General features: G+C 42.1%; 1 protein-coding gene across 38 annotated transcripts in view; it reads right to left on the bottom strand.

The window, feature by feature from the left end:
• KCNMA1 (potassium calcium-activated channel subfamily M alpha 1) overlaps positions 1 to 21,978 on the bottom strand; it is a 753,494-nt gene that overhangs the window by 173,011 nt on the left and 558,505 nt on the right.

The raw sequence follows: 21,978 nt of genomic DNA on the forward strand, positions 1-21,978 counted from the left end.
GGGTTCGGTCCCCGCCCTTGCTCAGTGGGTTAATGATCCGGCGTTGCCGTGAGCTGTGGTGTAGGTTGCAGACGCGGCTCGGATCCCGCGTTGCTGTGGCTCTGGCGTAGGCCGGTGGCTACAGCTCCGATACAACCCCTAGCCTGGGAAACTCCATATGCTGCGGGAGCGGCCCAAGAAATAGCAACAACAACAACAAAAAAAAAAAAAAAAAAAAAAAAAAAAAGAATGCTTAGAACACTCCCTGGCTCACAGTAAGCATTCCGGACTTGTTACTTATCATTAGCTACCATCACTGCATCTGAGTCTTTTGAGATCTCATAAGAATTATAATAAACTGGAATTTGGAACATGACCCCCTCCCTTCTGCATTCAACTTTGTATCTTCTAAAACAAGCAGCATTCTACCTTATGAGGTGTCTACAAGACACCTCATAAGCAATTAATAGCTGGCGAACTGAACTAAGCAAAATGATCTGGAGAAAGAGACACAAAGAAACAAGCACAATTTTTCCAGGCATCCAATTGCAAGTGAGCATTGATCACGTCACAGCCTTTAGAGTTGACCACAAAATGAACCAATTTCTGCGTCCAAATGCTGAAAAAGTTCTACATTCTTGGTATGTCCTTGGGAACATATGCCATTGGCTGGTTTTTAAACTTCCCAGAACACTTCTCACTGAGCAATATGTTTCTGAGAAATTTAGTCATCCCAGCACATCTTGGGCTACTTAGCAAGTGGCTTATGGTTTTCTAAATTCCAAATCAAAAATATGAGAGGCTTGACTTGGACAGAACAGCCTCTCAGCAATGAGTGTATCTGTCACCAAAGCAACGGAAGTCCTACCTCCTACAAGTGAGGGGTCCCACCACCATCCCTGCAGAAAGGAGCCCCCTTTGCTCCATCTCATGACTATGCAGTCCTCCCCATGTGACTTAGCCCTCTGTCTCTTCCACTGCACTCTCTGGACTCCAGTGTAGGTCAAACCACAATTCCATAGGAAATAGACCGGGCCCAGCAAAGGCTGTATTTAGCAATTCCATTACTTCCCTTCCCTAAGTTCTTAAAGGGAGACCAACTGTTGGCTATTAATAATTAAGAGAAAAGGAAAGATTTAAAAAGAAAAGCATTTGAATCAGCATAGGAATCATGAGCTTGCTTCAGATGAAACAGACCTCTAGAGAATTACCTACGCTTTTGCAAAATCTTCAGTACTTTAGACGGTTCGGGGAGAAGGCCACTATGTCCACAGATGTTAACACAGGACCATTTCTTAACAGTGGGCACATCCAAGGACCTGAGTCCTGTGTTTCTCCAATTCTGCTAAGCATGTGAATCACCCAAGGATGTTAGTCAAATGTGGGTTTCTGTGGTCTTGGGGTAGGGTCCAAGAATCTGCATTTCTAACAAGCTCCCAGACTACAAGGATGCTCCCCAGACATGGACCAAGCTTAGAGTAGGGAAGGTACTTCCCAAAGAGAGGGAAGAATAGGGAACTGGTATTCCCCTTCACGCCTTTGAGGACCAGAAAAGCAGTCATGGCCCAAAGGATTTGAGTTACAGATGAAAAGGAATGCTTTCCATGAGTATCACTAAATTTTATTTTTGTCTTTTTTTTTCTTTTCGCCTTTTCTATGGCCGCTCCTGCAGAATAGGGAGGTTCCCAGGCTAGGGGTCTAATCAGAGCTGTAGCTGCCCCTCCTATGCCAGAGCCACAGCAAAGCAGGATCCAAGCTGAGTCTGCAGCCTACATCACAGCTCACGTCAACGCCGGATCCTTAACCCACTGAGCAAGGCCAGGGATCAAACCTGCAACCTTATGGTTCCTAGTCAGATTCATTAACCATGGAGCCATGACAGGAACTCCCGAGTATCACTAAATATTGGCTCCAGTTATGGAGAAAGCTTGTAGATAATTAAGCACAAGATGGGTATCCCAGTGTTTGGGTTGTTGTGTTAATTAGTCTAAACAATATTTCAGAGATCCAGATTTATCTACTTCATCTCTCTCCATTGATCCAGTGACCCCAATGATGGTGTAGTCACCATTGCGATGGGGGTTGTATAAAGAGAAAACAATGACATGGCTATATTTAATTCAATTAAAAATAAAGTCTCAAAAAATGGCCCTGATTTGTAATCCCTAATTTCTATTCAACTTTTCCATTGTAGGACACAGTGTTGAGTGGGAGGACAAAAACACTTGCCAACTCGGTCCCGTTTTAGTGACAGCAGATTCCGGATACTTATGTCTCCTATCGCTGTACAATACGGCCTAATAAAGTCGAGCCAAAGAGACTAGATTTCATTTCAGAGCAAAGGGTTGCAGCCATAAACTTTTGCTTTCTGGCTGAACAGAGCCATTCAAGCTGCGAGCATAAATTCTGCTAGTTTTAGGTATCAGGATGATTGGGAAGCCAAATGGGTTATTTGTGAGGCAGGTATCCAAGGCAGAGGCACCCGCTTTATTGTGTATTCATTGTTATCTAGAAAATCTCTTGCCAGCTAGAGAATATTTTCACAGGAAGTTAGAAATGACTTCAGAAATTCCCCTCTGCGGCTTCCTAGAGTGGATTTTAGACCTCATCAAAAAGAGATTTGGTTCAGAGATTGAAAGTAGACAGCTTATAAACTGCTGAGGTATTTAGCTGGGCTTAGCAGTTTCTTTTTAAGAAGGGCCATGATCCTGAGCATAGCGGTAACATAGAAAGTACCAAAGCACTTGCCACCTCTGGGTTCAAATCCTAGCTTCACCGAATGCCCTTGGGCCAAGCTGCATTACCTCTCCAAGCTTCAATCCCTTCAGCTGCAAAATGAGGGCAACAATAGTACCCACCTCCTAGAAAAGCAGGTGAAATGAGGTGACCCATGTAAAGCACTTAACATAGTGCCTGGCAAATAGCTAATGTTTGCAGAGCACTTCCTATGTGACAGCTTGTTTGGTGTTTTAATTGTACTACAAGAGGCCATTTATTGAATATGTATCCTGTAGATTTTCTATAAATATCAGTAATCATTATAAATAATGAATGTTGAATATGGTGATTGATGGGGATGGTGACAGTGGTGCTGGTGCTGGTACAGATGCTGGTGCTGGTGATGGTAACGATGATGGCAATTATGAAGACATCTCTATTACTTGCTCAAAGGAACATGGGTCAATGAGATGCTGGGCCTATGATTCATGGCTCCCTATTGCTTAGCTCCTGCTGGAAAATCCTGCAATATCACTGATCCTCAACTGATCCTCTGGACTAAGGGGAAAAACTAAACAGCCTGAATTTGTCTCCAAAACATAGTGGTGTTCCCTAACCCTCCCCTTTCCTAGTGGCCACCAAATTCACTCTGAATAGATAGGATAGTAGGAAAGAAGTTGGGTATTTGGAGGAACTGATCCATCTGTTCCCCAAATAGGAGAAAGGCCATATGTGGACAGTGCCTTTAATCTGTTGTTGAAAGACCCAGCCTGGCCTTCAGAAAGGAGCCCTGAGCCAGAAAGACCCTCACAGGTAGATTGGATTAGCTACTTCTGGTTTCTGGACTTGACTGTTGCCCACATTGCTGCCATAGAGACTCACAAGATTCTACTCTGACCTCTCGTCCTCCTTCATAGCAAATGGCTTTCCTCTTTGTTTGCCACCCAGATTGATTCTGAACTGATACGTGGCCCGTCCTTGGTCCACTGGGTAGGCATGCTAATACACTGATGTTTGTTCATCTTTGTAAAAAATACTCATTGAACTTATATTTGAAGAAGAGCCAGGATGTAAGAGAGAATGACCACTGGTCAGAGCCCTCAGCCTCTACTGCCCTCAGCAATTCAATCCTGGCCCCAATTCTGCACACTCCCTTCAGCCAAAAAAAAAAAAGCCTTGCAGTTAAGTGGATTCATCCTTTTTAGAAGGAAAGTTAGAAAATACCTGTTGTTACTTGAACATGCACTAACATGTTCAAGAGAAGTCATCCCTCCTACTGCAAATAGTTTACCAAAGTATCTCTTCCAACTATAAACTGTATGCCTCCCAGGGAAAGTTCTGGAAGGCACATTTTCCTCCTTCTTATTGCATTTCTCAGATGCAACTCATTATAGTTCAGTATTCCCAGAAAACTCTCAGGATGGAATTTTCAAGTTGGTATAAGACAAGAAGAAAGGACTCATGATGATCATGTTTGGTCAGGGAGAGGTCTCTGTCCCTGTGCTCACTGGTCCCATGGGCAAGTTCAAGTCCAATTACAGTTCAATCTTCCAAGCAGCACCTGGGAAGTTGCTTCACTCTCTGAGTTCCCCACAGCTCAACACACAATTGTTCCCCTTCCAGACACTGCCACTGCGGGGCTGTCCTGGGCAGGGCCACCTTGCTGGTTGGACTTTGATTATGTGTGGAGAAGAAGAGCCAACAAATCTCCATTCACTGATATTTGCCGCAAATCCAGGCAAGTGCACCCCGGTTTCACAGGTACATGCAGATAAAATCTAGCTTTGGGGGCAGAGGGTGGGTTGTGGTTTATTTGGTTGTTTGTTTGTTTCATTTTAGAGCCATGCCTGCTATATATGGAAATTCCTGGACTAGGTGGTCAAATCAGAGCTGCAGCTGCTGGCCCATACCACAGCCACAGCCATAGCCACACTGGATCCGAGCTACACCTGCAACCCACACTGAAGCTTGCAGCAATGCCAGATCCTCTACCCATTGAGCCAGGCCAGGGATCAAACCCACATCCTCATGGACACCATGTCAGGTTCCTTTCTTTTTTTGTCTTTTGTCTTTTTAGAGCCGCACCCTTGGCATATGGAGGTTCCCAGGCTAGGGGTCAAATCGTAGCTACAGCTGCCAGCCTACACCACAGCCATAGCAATGCAGGATCCGAGCTGCATCTGCTACCTACACCATAGCTCACAGCAATGCCTGATCCTCAACCCACTGAGCGAGGCCAGGGATCAAAACCGTAACCTCATGGTTCCTAGTCGGATTCATTTCCACTGCACTACAGTAGGAACTCCTCCATATCGGGTTCTTAACCCTCTGAGCCACAACAGGAACTCCTGAGGGTGGGTTGTTGACAGAAACATTGAGGGGGTTAAGGGAACTAGTGTCACTTAGGCTGATGAACAATGCTGCTGCCCTAGAAAATGCATTCGGGCAGAAAATTCTGCTAATTCTGCATCTCACCACAAGGAGTTCCAGGGCCCTCCCCCATTATCAGTCATTTGCAAAGATGCTGGCAACACAAAATGGTAAGCGATCTAGAGAGGGCTGCCTTTATACCACCCTAGAGGATAGTTTTAGATTAAGTTCATCTCTCTATCTTCTCCCATCAGTGGCTCAGTCCTAATCCAGGTCTCAGTGCAAATACGGACTCAAACAGCACAACCCACTCCTACGTAGGAAGCTGGGGGTTAGTTGCTGTCATATACTGGTCATCTTTCCAACAATCTCCTAGGCTCTTCTACTTTTTATGGTGGGTGAATATGAAGCTCAGAAAGCTTGAGTAAGCAGTTCAAGGTCTTATAGCAAATCCTGTCCTAAATCAAAGCCCCCCCTACCCCAGCCCTCCCCTTGCACGGCTTCACAACACCCTCCACATCTCACAGGTGAGGAAGAACAGGAAGGATAAGGCTGTGCTGGCACATTTGGACAACACAGTATTCCATGGATAGATCTGGAAAGAGGGATACTATCCTAGATCTTTAGAGGATCAAACCTAATATGCAATGTAAATTCTGAAAGAAGTACCAAGGAGTCCTCTTTCACAGGTTCTTTCCTTACTAGTCAATTCAAGGAGAAGGGAAAAAAAAAAAAAAAAAAGCCCAACCATGAAAATAAATGGCCTTCTTGCTGCCAAACTTTAGCTGAAAAAAGAAACCAATAGAAGCTCCTTGAGAAATGATATTTATTTTGTCACAGTCTAGGAAAAAAAAAAAAAAGAGAGAGAAACTGATTACATCCATTGTCCTAAAAAGCAACACCATAAATATGGAGGCTAGGAATAAACACAGGCTTCTCTTGGCAGACTGAACACAACAAAGAGCTTCTGCACAACAAGGTCAGTGGTCAGAGTTGTATGTTAGTTCTCGGTGAGCAGAGACATTCTACCTACCAACACGGTATGGAAAAGTAAGGACGCAGTATCTCTCACTGATATGTATATCAATTAATTCCATCTATTTCCTATCCTACTCCCCATTTCCTAGCGTTCACAAAGCATAACATTGAGGAGTTCCCTGGTGGCTCAATAGGTCAAGGATCTGGCATTGTCACTGCTGTGGCTCAGGTTACTGCTGTGGCACAGGTTCAATTCTTGGTCCAGGAACTTCCACATGCTATGGGCACAGCCAAAAAAAAAAAAAAAAAAAAAGTACCATTGAGACAGGACACCTGTATTTCTTTGAACTTGAAACTCTAATCAGTGGTCCCGCATCGCTCTTGTTACCCTGGGATACATGTGGCAGCTAATGATAGAAACTACAAAAATTGTACCCAGTTGAAAGGTTTTATTGCACGCCATTTTTCAAGATGGCAGATGGATGCCTAAATTGATCTCGGCATCATTTTACAGGTGTCCCAAGTTTCTCTAAATCAGCCAAATGAGTCTGAAGTTGAAACAGCCACCTCACATTGTTCTATCAGGAGATGTGCAGGATTCCACTGTCATGAAGCTTGCCATGTTATGTTATTCATAGCCTCTGATGAAAAGGTGGATTACCTCAAATTCACCCCAAAGAGAATGATTACTGAATATGCTAAAAGGACATGATGATGATAATGCCTTAGAGGCAATATTCTCCCTGGTCCAGCTATAAAGGACAAACATAAAATATTGTTTCTAAAGCTATGTCTGGGTCTCTGGCTCCAGATAAAATGGAATACTCACACTCTACCTTGTGTTTTTCAGTGAATGTGTCTATGAGACCTGAACACAAGGCATTGAACAGCTATTTAAATACTGTGAGAAGTAAACAGTAGCAATCAGATTAGAGGAAATGCCCAGAATTGGAAATAGCACCCAAAAAGCAGTGATTTTACTATTTCTTTTGCTCTAGTATCCTCTAGCCTGACTTCCAAGAAGCCCAGAACCTTCTTGTAAGTGAGGACAAGAATGTGGACAGAGAAAGCACCAAGAGAAGCTCTTGTTGCGGCTTGAAGTCCAGCAGAGGGAATTCCTCTGCTTAGAGACAATGGGGGGAATCGTGGCTTTAAGTATTTTTTCTTTTCTTCTCTTTTATTGCACCCTCACCCCTAGGACATCCAGTGGCAGTGATGGCAATGGAAGCTAAAAGGAGATCAAAGGAGGCAGGAGGGCTTTTCTAGCTAGAGAATCTGAGGTCTCAATAGAGTGAAGCCAAGCCCTGTTGCTTTTTATCTCTCTTTGTCCTCCACTGATCACAGTAGCTCAAACCAGGGAAGCCAAAGTCCCAGATCTCTGGTCAGAAGATAAAAAGGAAGACCCCATGGAAACCGAAAGTCCCCCCAAAAATCACGGAAAAAGAGAATTTAAGAAAGTAGCCCTTTACAGTTGCTTATGAACTACTGGGCTCACCTTGATCTGTGCAAGGATGAAACTGACCGTCCACAGCATATACAGATTTTGAAAACTAAATTATAATACCATCCAGTCTGAGATTGAGGTGGGATAGATTCAAACAGCACTGCCAATGCTTTGAAAACTTAATGACATTGAAATTACAACCCATAGATGCTTGATCAGAATTTGCAGGCTAAAACCAAACAGGTCAATTACATGCCAAAATAAAATTACCAACATGCTTGCAAGATTTAAACAAAACTCAGAGTTTCATAATAAAATAACCAGAATGTCCAGGATACAATAAAAAATTACTTGGCATATGAATAAACAAAAAAAGATCTCGTCTCCCCTCCAATGCCTAGATGGCACAGGTCTTAGAATTATCTAACAAGAGCCTTAGCATAGCTATTATAAAATGTTCCATTAACTAAGAGAGGACACATTTATAAAGAACTGAAAGATAGAAAGCCTTAGCAAAGAAACACAGTAAAAATAAAAATCATATGGAAATTCTAGGATTGAAAAATATAACTACCCACTCATTAGATGGGTCAATAGCAGAATGGAGATGAACAAGGGAACAATCAGTAAACTTGAAGTTAGATCAACATAAGTTGTGCAATTTGAACAACAGAGATTTTTAAAAAGATTGAAAAAAAGTAGATAGAGCCTTAGGGTTCGATGATGTATTCAAAAGGTCCAATATTTGTGTCATAGGAATTTCAGAAGGAGTATGGTGCAGGAAACAAAAAATTGAGGAAATAATGAATGAAAAATTCTCAAATTCCACCAAAGACAAGCCTAGAGACTTAAGAATCTTAGTGAGACTAAACAGAATAAATGCAAAGAAATAATGTTTTAACACTGTGTAATCAATCAGATGAGAGAAAACTAAAGGCAAGAAGAAAATTTTTAAAGTAACTGGAGAAAAATGACTCATTCTTATAGGTTAATGACAACTCAAATAACTATAGATTTCTCCAGAAACAAAGGATGCGACAATGAAGTGAAAAAACATATTTAAAGTACTAAAGGAAAAGATTAGTCAACCTAGAATCCCATACCCACCAAAAAACGTCCTTCAGGAATGAAGGTGAAATAAAGACATTCTCAGATGAAGGAAAATAGTATTTGCTGCCCACAGCTCTAAAGGAACTGCTAAAGGAAGCTGTTCAGATAGAAGAGAAATGACTCCAAGGGGAAAGTTGGAACATCAGGAAGGAAGAAAGAACATGAGAAATAGGAAATATTAGAATAAATATAAAAGACTATACTTCTATTGAGTTCTTTAAAGTATGTTTGATGGCTGAAGAGAAAAAAAATCATAGAATTGTCTGATGGGACTTTCAGTGACACAACTAGAATAAAACTAGGGAGGGTAAAGAGACCTATAGGTTGGTAAGGTCTCCACATTACACTTAAACAGGTAAATAATTAAATATAAGTAGAATTGGAAAGTTAAATATGTACATTATAATCCCAAGGATGATGAATTAAAAGACTACATAAAGTTATATAATAAAGAAACACTATAATAAATAAAATGAAATACTAAAAATGTTCAAAATAACATAAAAGAAGAAAATAAAGAGGAAAGAGGAGAACTAAAAGAGAAGAAATAGAAAATAAAATACAAAACACTAGATATACTTCAAACATATCCATAATTACATCACAGATAGATGGTCTAACATACCTTTAACAAATGGAGAGTCAAAGAGTAAAAACAAAAACCAGCTATAACCTGTCTGGAAGAAAATTACTTAGAATGTAAAGACATAGTTTGGTTCAAACAACTCATCATGAAAAAAGATATATTTTTCATGAAATCACCAATCAAAAAGAAAGCTTGAGTGGGTCTATTAACAAAGACCATCATTAAGGATATCAGGATTAGTATATAATGATAAAAGGTCAATTCATCAAGAAAAAGCAACAGTCCAAATGTATATAACCTTAGCAGAGCTTCAAAACTCACAAAGCAAAACTTGAAGAACTAAAATAAATTCGCAATTATAGCTGGAGACTTTAGCACTCTTCTCATTGTAATGGGAAGAACTAGTAGAATTAAAATCAGCAAGGGTATTGAAAAACTGAACTCCACCATCAACCAACTGGCTCTAACTGACATTATAGAACACTGCCCAGCAATGGCAAAATATACATTATTTTTAGGCTCACATGGAACATTCACCAAACTAAATCACATAAAACACACTTTAACAAATTCAAAATAATTGAAATCATGCAAAGTAGGTTCTCTAACCATAATGGATTCAGACTACAAATTAATAATAGAAAAATAGAGGAATACCCCTAAATACTTGGAAATTAAGCAAGAGACATTTAAATAATCCACAAGTCAAAGAAAGTCTCAAATGAAATTACAGAATATTTTAACTGAGTGAAAAGTGAAAGTATAACATATCAAAAATTGTGGAATGCAGCTAAAGCAGTGCTTAGAAAGAATATATAGCATTAAGTGCTTATATTAAAAAAGAGAAGTCTCAAATAAATAAACTAAGCTTCATATTAAAAAACTAGAAGAGAAAAATAAACCCAAAGCAAGCAAAAAGAAAACAAAACAAAACAAAAAAAAAGAATGAAACCAAAGAAAATAATGCAAACAAAAGCTGATTAATTGAAAATATCAGGAAAATTTTCACATAGTAAGGTTGGAAAAAAAACAGGAAGGAGGCAATAAAAGGAAGGAAGAAAGGGAGGATGGGACGGAGAGGTGCCCTAGCAAGTTAAGGATCTGGCACTGTCATTACTGGGGCAAGCCCTAGCTCGGGAACTTTCTCCTGCCACAGACAGAGCCAAAAAAAAAGAAAAAAATGAAGGAAGGAAGGAAGGAAGACACGAATTTAAAAATCAAGAATGAGAGTGGTTATCATTACCAATTCTGCAAACATTAACTGGAAAATAACGCAAAACGATGAACAACTTTCGCACATAAATTGAGCAAATCAGATAAACCAGACTAATTCCTCAAAAACCCCAAACTGCCACAACTCACCCAAGATTAAATAAATAACCTAAATAGACCTATAACTATTAAAGAAATTAGTCTTTAAAAACCTTTGGAAAAAGAAATTCAAGTCCAGATGGCTTCACTAGTGAATTCTAGTAATATTTTAAAGAAAAAAAAAAAAGAATTCTACACAACTACTTCCAGAAAAGAGAAGGGAAAAACTTCCCAACTCATTTTACAAAGCTGACATTACCCTAATACTAAAGTCAAAGACAATACAAGAAATCTATAGAATGATATCCACCTACAAACATAAAAACTTCACAAAGTATCAACAAATCAAATCAACTTATAGATATAGATGATATATAGATATAAATAAGTCACACTATGACCATGTTGGGTTTATCTTGGAATGCATAGCGGCTGGTTTAATAGTCTCAAATCAGTCAATGTAACCCACCATATTAACAGTCTGAAGAAGATAAACAACATGATTATATCAAATCAGGCAAAAAAAGCATTTCTCAAAATTCAAAATCACTTCACAATAAAAACTCTCATCAAATTATTAATAGGAAATAACTTCCTCAACTTCAAAAGAACATCTATAAAACACAACTAATGCTATACTAAGTGGTTAAAAAAAATATTTTTTTCCCTAAGAATAGGAATAAATCAAAGATGTGCACTCTCACTCCTCCTGTTTAATATCCTACAAAGAAGCACCATCCAGTGCAATATAGTAGAAGGAGACGCGGTCAACATAACGAAAAAAAAAGTGTATTTCTATGAACAGATGGAAACAGAATTTTTTAAAGATGCCATTTAGAATATCTCCCCCAAAATGTGATACTTAGGTATAAATCTAATTTTAAAAAGTACAGAATTTGCTTGCTGAAAACCACAAAACACTGATGAAAGAAGTTAAAGATCATCTCAGTAAATGGAGAGATCATGTTAGCAAACTGGAACCAAGTTCATTGGCGTCAGTGCTCCCCCAAATTAGAGTACAGGTTGAACACAATTTCAATCAAAATACCAGTAGGATTTTTCATAGCTATAGAAAAGCTGATCCTAAAATTTCTATAGAAAGGCAAAACACTGGAAGAGCCCCAGCAATTTTGAGAGAGAACACATTTGGAGGAATCACATTACCTAATGCCAATTTTAAGCCACAGAGGATAATTCCCAGATCTCAAAATCCAATGGAATCTGTCTGGTTGGATTTTGAAGGTCCTTGGGGCTGGTAGCTCCTTTCTTCCTTCCAGTTTCTCCCCTTTGGAATGGGAATGCCTATAACTGCTCCCTGACGGCTGTCCGGCCACTGTATTTTTAGAGGCAGAATACTTGTTTTCTAGTTTTACAGAACACAGATGCCCTCTCAACACCTTAGTCCAGTGAAACTGAGTTCCCTGGGCTTTAGGCCTCCAGAAAAGGAAGAGGGAAAAAAAAAATATGTTGTAAGCAACCATGTTTGTGGTAATTTATTATAGCAGCCAGAGGAAATTAACACATATGACTGCATTTCTCGTGGGTAGATGCCTAAGAGTGGAATTGTAGAACTGTCAGGTCATATAGAAACTCTATATTTCACATTTGGAGAAAACCCCCAAATTTTTAAAACTAAAAATGTTATCTGGGAAAGACAGTGTTAGAAATTTTTCCATGCTTCCTCTTCTCATCACTGTTTAACCCTTCTGGATCTCATTCCCTCTAAGTGATAAGACCCCACTGTTGGAAATTTACCATACTTCATTCTGACCCCCTGGCGCCCTCCTTCAGTGGGGTGGGACTATGCTTCTTAGCTTTCTGACATTCCCCTCAGCAAATAGGTCATCATCTCCTTCTCCAGATCCACAGCAGCGCTTAACATGAACAACAAATTCTCCCACATGACAAGGCATTATGATCTAGGGAAAAGAGCAGTGCCTTGGTCTTTACCAGACTAAGGAGCCATGGATGGAAGGGGGTCAGACATAAGGATTTCCTAGTTTTGAAAAATATCTTCAAGCATTCCCATTGTGGTTCAGCAGTAATGAACCCAACTAGTTCCATGATGATGCAGGTTTGATCTGTGGCCTCACTCAGTGGGTTAAGGGTCCGGCATTGCTGTGAGCTGTGGAGCTGTGGTGTAATGTCGAAGACTTGGCTCAGAGCTGGCATTGCTGTGGCTGTGGTGTAGGCCAGCAGGTGCAGCTCCAATTGGACCCCTAGCCTGGGACCCTCCATATACCACACATGTGGCCCTAAAAAGCAAAATGAAAAAAAGAAAGGGAGGGAGGAAAAAGAGAAGAGAAGGGAAGGGAAGGGGAGAGGAGGGGAGAGGAGAGGAAAATATCTTAATGTTTATATCATGTAGTTTGGCATGGTTGGGGAAACCTAGGATACTGCTTTTACAAATATTGTAAAGTGATTTCTGTTCTGTTCTTCTCTGTTCGGAGAAGCTACTGATTTGAATATAAAACCAAGTAGTGTTTATATATTTCAGACACTTTTCCAAGGGAAGCAACGTGTAGGAGTGGGGAAAGCCATGAGCTCTGAACCCAACAATCCAGCAGAAATCTGGCGCTTGCTCTACCATTTCCAACATCATTTCCTATTTTCTCTTCTCCTATTACCTTAGGCACATTTCTGAAATGATCCTCAATAAAATACCCATGCATCAAATAAAAATAACTTCAGCGAAAGGTATATCTTATAAACTCTAAAGTGCCCTCCAAACTTAGGGTGCTTTAATAAGTTTAAACATCTTGACAAAATATCCCCCTATCTAATCAATGGTGGTTTCTTGCTCTGTACCTCCTAGGGAGGTAGAATAGTCACCTCAAAGTTCCAGGTCCCTCGTCATTATTCCGGGCATGGATTTCTATTTGGTATCACTTTAGGGCAGAGATAACAGATTGAAGAAGAGAATCTGATATTTTATTCCTAATAGCTTAATAGCATTTTGAGGGGTTTTTTTGTTTGTTTGGGTTTTTGCTTGCAAAATCACCAATGATGGGCAGCAACCATAAAATGTAAGTTAGCAATTCTAAGGGGAGGGGGCAGGAGAATGCCCAGGTGTACTCAGAAATGCACTCAATTCATTAAATGCCAATAATTTCTGAGAGAGCTCACACTGATGTTTGACCAGGAGCTTGATCAAGAGGGCCTTACTTCCCGTTAGTGACAATATCCTGCCAGCTGATAAGGGCCAGGGGAGTAGTAGCTACTCCTAGGTTTCACATTGAGTCCTGGCCACTGCAGTTTCTGGGGCTCCATCTCAACATGCACAGGGCTCTGTACATTATGTAATCTTTCTGCATTGCTTCGCCTTTGTTCAGTCCTTGCCAAAAGCCAAATAAAAGAATCCATATGTGATTACAGCTATAAAACCAAAAGGAAAATATTAGACAAAAATATAACATTTTGGGGTTTCTAAGTTTGTTTTACCTTTAATGCTAGGCAGACAGTTTACACAAATCATTTTGCTGCAAAGTAAAGAATAATGAATTAAATGTGTTCCCTGTCACCATCGATCATGTACGTCTGCCTGTGATTGACCAAACATGTAAGACACATGAAATGACTTTCTAATCATGTTAAGGGGAGGAAGGGAGGGAGAAGGGGAAAAGATGGGGAAGGGGAGTTTCAACCTTTTTTTTATTTTATTCAGAAATTCCATTGACATTTTCTGGCAATCTTCTAACATGCTGTATGAGCTTCCCTTTGCTAATAATGTTTGCCTAGAGAATTTGTAAAGGTCTGAGAACTCTTTAATTCAATGTTCCAGAAATTACTGGGGCCAGAGGGGAACAGAATCCCTGTTAATAGTTCATGGATTAATTCTCTCTTCATTTGCCATCGTTTTCAGGGACGTTACTCTATCTTCAGGCGGGCGTTAGTCATCATGGCAGCGTCTACAGTGATGGAGTAGGCAGGCAGAGCCACTGATGGAATGAGGTTCAAGGAGGAAGAAAAAGAGACATACAATGCCGTGGACCCCAATGGGGTACTCAAGTTTAGCAAATTCATTTCCACTCATGAGTGTTTATTTTGATTTGCGAATTTAAACAACACACTGACTGGATTTTCTGGCAGTCGAAATGGTTTATAACCAACTCTAGCCAGCCTCTGTGCATCTTGGCCAAGGATTATGGAGCTTTACATTTCAAGTTTCTACGTCAAGTCAAAGCTCTTTAATTTGGCAAGAGAACCACGTGCAGTAGCAAAGGAAGAAGTTTTCAGCACCCAAATCACCCCAAATTGTAAGTCCTTGCTGGTTCTGGCCCTACCCAGCTGTCTGGCTCAGGCCAGGCATTCATTTATTCAACATGCCTCTGCTGAGTACCTATTACGAGTCAGGTGCTGTGCTAGGCACTGGGGATATGGGAAGTAGCTCTACGCTTCACAGCACTTCTACTATCTCAGAGAAAAGAGGCAACAAACAATAAATGCCATGGAGAAAAACAAAGCCTAGAGAGTAGACAAGGATGTTGAGGTATGGGGTGTAGAGGGAAGGGTGATGCCACTAATAACGAATTGTTTCTTAATCTGGGTGCTGGTTACATGGAAGTGTAAGTCTGCAAATATTTAACAAGCTGTCCATTTATCAGATGCATACTGTGGTTCATATATTACACTTTGACTAAATGTTTGTTTGTAATCCCACTTTAAAATTGCAATTCTAGGAGTTCCCATCATGGCGCAGTGGAAACAAATCCAACTAGGAACCATAAGGTTGCGTGTTCGATCCCTGGCCTCGCTCAGTGGGTTAAGGATCCGGTGTTGCCGTGCGCTGTGGTAGACTCGGCTCGGATCTAACATTGCTGTGGCTGTGGTGAAGGCCGGCAGCTGTGATCCGATTAGACCCCTAGGCTGGGACCCTCCATACACTGCGGGTGCAGTCCTAAAAAGCAAAATAAATAAATAAAATTGCAATTCTAATGTTTTAGAAAAAGGCCCCACCCCCAACACAACAAATTAGCACTGAGCAAAAACATGAAGGATTTTTGATGGAGGGAAGCCATGGAGCTGCCTAGGGGAAGAGCATTTCAGACAGAGGGAACAGCAAAAGCAAAGCTCCTAGACTAGCCAAATGGAATATGGCTGACATTAAGCACCCAAGAGCCCTTAGGAGATGAGGCCAGTGAGGTCACAGGAACCCGACCGCTTGGGACCTAGAGATGTTTGCAAGAACTTTATTCGAATGAAAGGGGATACCATGTGGAGATTTGTGAGAAGTGATGGGATCTGACTCGTGCTTGAGAAGGATGGTTCTGGATGCTGAATTGAGAATAGATAGGATGGGGAAGGGATAAAGGCAGAGCATGGAGGCCAGTCAGGAGGCTGGTATAATACCCTAGGAGATAGATGAGGGTGGTTTGATCTGATAGTAAAGTGGACGTAGTGAGAACTGCTCAGATTCTGGGCATATATTCAAAGTCAAGCCAAATGGATTTCCTGCTGAATTGAATATGGTTCAGGAGAGGAGGAAAGGAGCTAATGGAGACAACAAAGGTTTTGGTCTGAGCAATGAGAAGGATGATCTTGCCAACAGTGCAATAGAAGATCAGGTCTATTCAAAAAGAACAGGAATTCAATTCTGGATATGAGATCAAACATTCAAATAAAGATGTTGCGTAGCAATTAAATAAATGACGCTGGAATCAGGTTCTGGATGGAGACATAAATCTTAGAGTCAACTATGTATCTAGGACTTAGAAGAATAAATGAGATTACCAAAGAGATGAATATACTTGTCTTAGGAGACACTCTCCACTGGCGAGGAAGATCTGCAAGAGTCCACTGTCATGATACCATTTGTGATCTGAGCGACATCGCCCTGGGTGTGGAATAAGCAACAGTTTACACCCCACTATCTAATCTATACCACATGTGAATTTATTTTGCCAGACAAACCTTGTCCTCTGGCACCATCACTGTTTTCTCCTAGAAGCAGAAAGCCACCTGAACCCCAGGCTTATCATGTGGAATCCTGGTCCCACTTCAGAGATCCTGTCACACACCTCTCTCCCACTGCACACAGGCTTCCCTTGTCTAGATGAATGCCTCTGGCCTCCAGAGCTTTCACCCATCAGCCAATAAGAATTGCTTGTTAGCTTCCAGAAGCATCCGCCAAAGCCAATGAGCCTCGCTTTCCGAATACAGCAGTGTGTAATGTCATTTCCTTCCTGAGAGCCTAGTTCATCCCAGCCCAGGCTAACCCTTCACCTGTCCTGATGCAGTGACTCTGTCTTTATAAGTGCTGGTCTGAGAGAAAGGTCAACAAAACCCACAGGATGGGGCTGTGCAAATATGTGCTCACACATCACAGTCAGAACAGAGGCTTCCTGAAGCTTGTGAGTGCCTCCCAGCCAGAAGGCTGACAGTGTGACTGGCACACTGGTTGGAAACATGGTAGGTGCCTGATGAATGGCTACTAAATCAATGGTTTCCATAAAATATATGGCAGAAAAACTAAGATGATAACACTAGCTAAAGTTCTCTCTCAGCCTGTATCTTATTTCCTCTTGGTATACTCATGGACCTATTTGGAACTAGTTTACCTGATTTGACATGTGAGTTTGTCAATCCCATGCTTTATACCCTCCCCAACGTTGCTGAACTTCCCTTAACCCACAGTGTCTGCCACAGAAAAGCAGTGATGATAATAATGCCAAGTTTGGGTAGGGTCACTGTGAGAATTAAATGAGATGATGCCTGTACAGCACTTAGCATTGGGCTTGGCACATCGTTCGAACCCAGTATAGTCCAGCTGTTATTAAAGATTCTTGATTTATAGGTCAAGCTCTCAAACCATAATGTTTTAATACATGCATATATACAAACACATATGCAAGCAAACATAATCCAAAACAAAGGTACTAAAAACAATCCCCTTGGCTAAAATTAGGCTAGGACTCTGCATGGCTGAAAATTTATCTCAACATGGTGATAGCAGTAATGAGCAAATGCTTCTCATATCCATCAAAGTCCACCTCAGCCAGGAGACAATCTGAATAACACAGTCTGATTTCCCTAGTGCTTCCTCATTCAGAAATAGAAAATGTAATGGAGGGGACTGAGCTGTGATCAATATTAAGTAAATTTCACCTGCAAATTCCAAATCTTATAAAATAGGGGAAAAAAAACTAGAGTTCCTGTCATGGCTCAGTGGAAATGAATCTGACTAGTATCCCTGAAGAGGAAGGCTCGATTCCTGGCCTCACTCAGTGGGTTAAGGATCTGGCATTGCTATGAGCTGTGGTATAGCTCACAGATGCGGTTGGATCTGGCATGGTGTGGCAGTGGCTGTGGCGTAGGCCGGGAGCTACAGCTCCAATTTGACTCCTGGCCTGGGAACCTCCATATGCCACAGGACATTCCACTTACCCTTCAAGACCTGAAGAGTAAAAAAAAAAAAAAAAAAAAAAAAAAATTAATAGGTTAAAAAAAAAACACAGGAAGTATATAATGGACTTTCTCTAATTTCATAATTTATTTATTCAACCGAGAAATACCTATGGCATACAGACCATGTTCTAGACTGTGTGAGCGTGTGTGTGTAAATTGGTAGATTATCAGAGTCAAAATAGTTGGCAATCCTGAGAACAATTTGAAGACTCAGTGTAGACTGAAAAGAATTTTTCTTTCTTTTTTTTTTTTTTTTTTTTAGGGCCATACCCACAGCAGTGAAAGTTCCCAGGCTAGGGCTAGAATCGGAGCTACAGCCACTGGCCTACACCACAGCCACAACAACACAGATCCGAGCCACTTCTGCAACCTACACCCGCAGCTCATGGCAACACCAGATCCTCAACCCACTGAGTGGGGTTCAGGGATCAAAGCCGCACCCCCATGGATCCCAGTCCATGGGTTTGTTTCTGCTGAGCCACAATGGGAACTCCCAAAAAGAAATTCTGAGAGTGGATCACCCTCTAAAACACATAACACCCACACACACAATTTAATATGTTCAAGGATAGCTAACCCTAGGAAAAATAATAGCACAATTCACAAAGATGGCAGGTCAAGCCTCAACTTGAAACCAGTTAGGTTACAGACGAAGTTAAATATTACATGGTAAACTCTAAAACAAACAAAAAAAAATTTAAATCAGTGGATCTTAAGTTACATTCAAGTGAGGATGCCAGGGAGAGGATAAGTGTGGCCATTTATTCAGGGATGAGGCAATGGCAGAGAAGCTAAGCAAGTTGTCTTAGCTTTACAGAAGACACCGGGGAGAAGACTCACTTGAACCTGACAGGTGGGTGGGGATCGGATGGTGGCGAGTGATGGGGATGTCCCGGGCCTGGTTGACCATGTAGATTAGATAAGTCACAGGAATCAGGACACTTGCCAGCACTCCTTCAAGGCGTTCAAGGGCAAGAACCAGATGCTGACGGACTAAATGCTTAACCTGTCATTAGCAACAAGCTGCTACTGTCATTAGCAACAAGCTGCTGGGCCGGAGGACCCCTGAGCTGCCAACCTGAGCCTCTTTCATAAAGGTATTGACTGTAAGGTTAGCATGGATTTGTTCAAACCCCAGCATACCAGAAACTGCAGAGGTCAGATCTTGAAGGGTAAGTGGAACAAATTGAGGACAAATAGCCAGAAAAAGCCTTTAGCAGTAGTTAGGAATTCTTAAGGAAACTTAAGGAATTCATTACCCCTCAATAATGCGGGCTGAAAATATAAATAGATTCCTAAAAACTTTAGACCAATTCAGAGCTAGGCTTTCAGGGACAATGACGTGGCACCCTGGAGCCAATGGTCTTTGAAAGTGCCCTTGCTGAAGGGATAAACAAGGTGCTCTCCCATACTTCCTGGTGCCCCTGGGCTGGGTCTCTGTTGTAACCCCTACAAACCAGTAGTGCCTCTTTCACTGAACTTCACCACCCTCACAGTCAGTCTTGGCCTTTAGCCTCACGCTTTCGAAAAGCCCAGATGGCCAGTCACTGTGATATGTCACCCCTGTTTCAGTCTTGTTCTTTCTTCTTGCAGCAGGAGCAGAGTACAATGTATTATGCAGATGTAAGAAATAGGCACCAAGCCTGCCCAGGGCCAGGGAGAGGGTGAGCTCACCCTCCATCTTTGGCTTCCAGGAACGCTAAGTTCTCATGGGATCAGATGCTGCTGAAGCCTCATCTCACCTCCTGCCATCCAAATAGGCCTGCCTGTCCCCAGGAAGGGCTAAAGGATTCTTTGCCAAAGGGCACAGAGGACATCAGGGAAGGGAGCCCTTTCTACAAACTATAATCCACGTATGGATTCTCTCTTCTGTCCGACGCCCCTCTTAAGAATAAGTAAAGGCTTTGTGACCCCTGGAACAAGAGCTAATATATAAAACCTGCCAAGGAGAGCATCACTACGGTGTCCCTATTTATTTATTTCTTTTATTTTTTACTTTGGCCATGCCCCCAGCATGTGAAAGTTCCTAGACCAGGGATCGAATGTGTACCACAGCAGTGATAAGGCCAGGTTCTTAACCCCATAGGCTACCAGGGAACTCCTGAGGCTGTCTCTATTTAAAATAAAATATATATATGTATATATGTATATATATATGTATATATATGTATATATATATATACATATATATATATGAAGGGAAGAGACTTTATTATTTCCAGGTCATGTTCTTTTGCAAATTCTGACACAAAGATCACCTGAATGTCAAGAGGCCATATTCAGAGCGCTACCTCCAAACATAGAGGAGTTGGCCCCAGACAGAAATAACACAGTAACATAACCCTGGAAAGGAAATGTGTTTTCAGTTACACCAGGGCCAGGTCGGACCTCTCCCACAGGCCCTTCCCAAATAAGAACTTGGCAGTGGGGTTAGCTGGGCTGGAGGGGACATCCTGGGCTGCAGAGGTGAGGCCCTTCTGGGTCTTGAGGAAAGTTGGACAGAAGTTCTTCCTCCCTGCTGGTAATAACACTGAAGAATCAGCGTCACATCCATTCGATTAATTTTCTTGACAGGCAGCTCTAGTTTCCAGGCAGGGACCACAAAATCAAAACATACGCTTGTCAAGGGCCCCATGTGTGGTGGGGTCCTGCCAAGGACATGTTACATCAACGCAAGGAAGCAGAGCCCAGGTCCTCAGACCACATGCCTGGTCTTGTGGGCAGCTCCCTGCAGGAAGAAACCACCAGAGTTTGGTTGGATGAACCAGAGGTGCTCTCTTGGCAACAGTCCTTTATCCGGGTCTGGGCTCCTTGTGTTGAATGTAAGAGCCTGAAAGACACGAGGCTACATCTGGCCTTTAGTCTCCTCTCTAAGTCCAACCACAAAGCCCTCCCTGCTGCCTCCACTTTGCCTGCCTTCGGCTGTATCCAGGCAAGGGACTGGCAGCCTGGATTAAAGAAGCCATTTAAAGGGAAGCCATGTCCCTATCTGTGAGCCGGGTCTGAGCCGGGAGGTCTGCGGAGCTGAGGTCTCTGAGCACATAGTAAGTAAAGGACTTTTTAATCAAGGCATCCGTTGCTAAAGTGATTGAAGGGGCTCCAAAACAATTTGTTCTTTTGTGTGATGTTAACTATCAATTGGCTAAATGATGTAAAAGGGGTGGGTCCAGAGGGCAAGGACCCTGGGAAAAACTATGCTCTAAGTCCCCCAATTTGTGAACAGCAAGGCTGAGCCCTGCCATGGAGTCAGTCCAACACCTGCATCTCTATCCTTCACGGCCATCCCTCTGCCTGCATCCAGGGCCATGTCCCCACTCCACTGAATACCCAACTGCTGGTGGCAGACACAGTGCTCATGGTAGCAAGAGGTCGGTGATCTCACACCTTCCATTTCAGAGTTTCTGGCCCCTTTGCAGGATCTCCTGGTACTCTCTAATTTCCCATCTCAACCACCGGTAATTCCAGAAGGAGAATGTCAATAAATGACTAACAGGAGTTCCCACTGAGGCACAGCGGAAATGCATCTGACTAGTATTCATGAGGATGCAGGTTTGATTCCTGGCCTGGCTCAGTGGGTCAGGGATCTGGCGTTGCCATGAGCTGTGGTATAGGTGGCAGATGTGGCTTGGATCCCACGTTGCTGTGGCTGTGGTGTAGGCCGGCAGCTGTAGCTTCAATTTGACCCCTAGATGGGAACTTCCATATGCTGCAGGTACAGCAAAAGTAAAATAAAATAGATGAGTAACAGGGAGGGGAATACAAGTTCAGACCTTGAGCTAATTGCCACCAAAGCCAAACCAGGGAGGCCCAAACTAGACAAGATTTACTTCACTTGTTTGTCACCTTGACTGCCTACGCCAAGAGCAATGCAAGGATGAGGGCTGGTGTCATCCTCAAGAGCCCCAAAAGCCCCCTGAGTGGAACCTCACCCTAATGTCCCAGAAACCCTCCTGGCCTGGCCTGTGAAGACAGAGCTGGGTCTTTCTTTGTCTGAGTTGGTCCAGCAGGCAGGGGCCACTTTGGGGACTTTGGAGCAGCTGCACAGTCAGCCCTGTGGGTGACTTGCCGGCCGGGCGAT

Source organism: Sus scrofa, chromosome 14 (genome assembly GCF_054392235.1).
Source record: "Sus scrofa isolate SSC_HxYL_T2T_F1_AM1 chromosome 14, Sscrofa_HxYL_maternal_Yorkshire_Landrace_v2.0, whole genome shotgun sequence".
NCBI classification, from domain to species: domain Eukaryota; kingdom Metazoa; phylum Chordata; class Mammalia; order Artiodactyla; family Suidae; genus Sus; species Sus scrofa.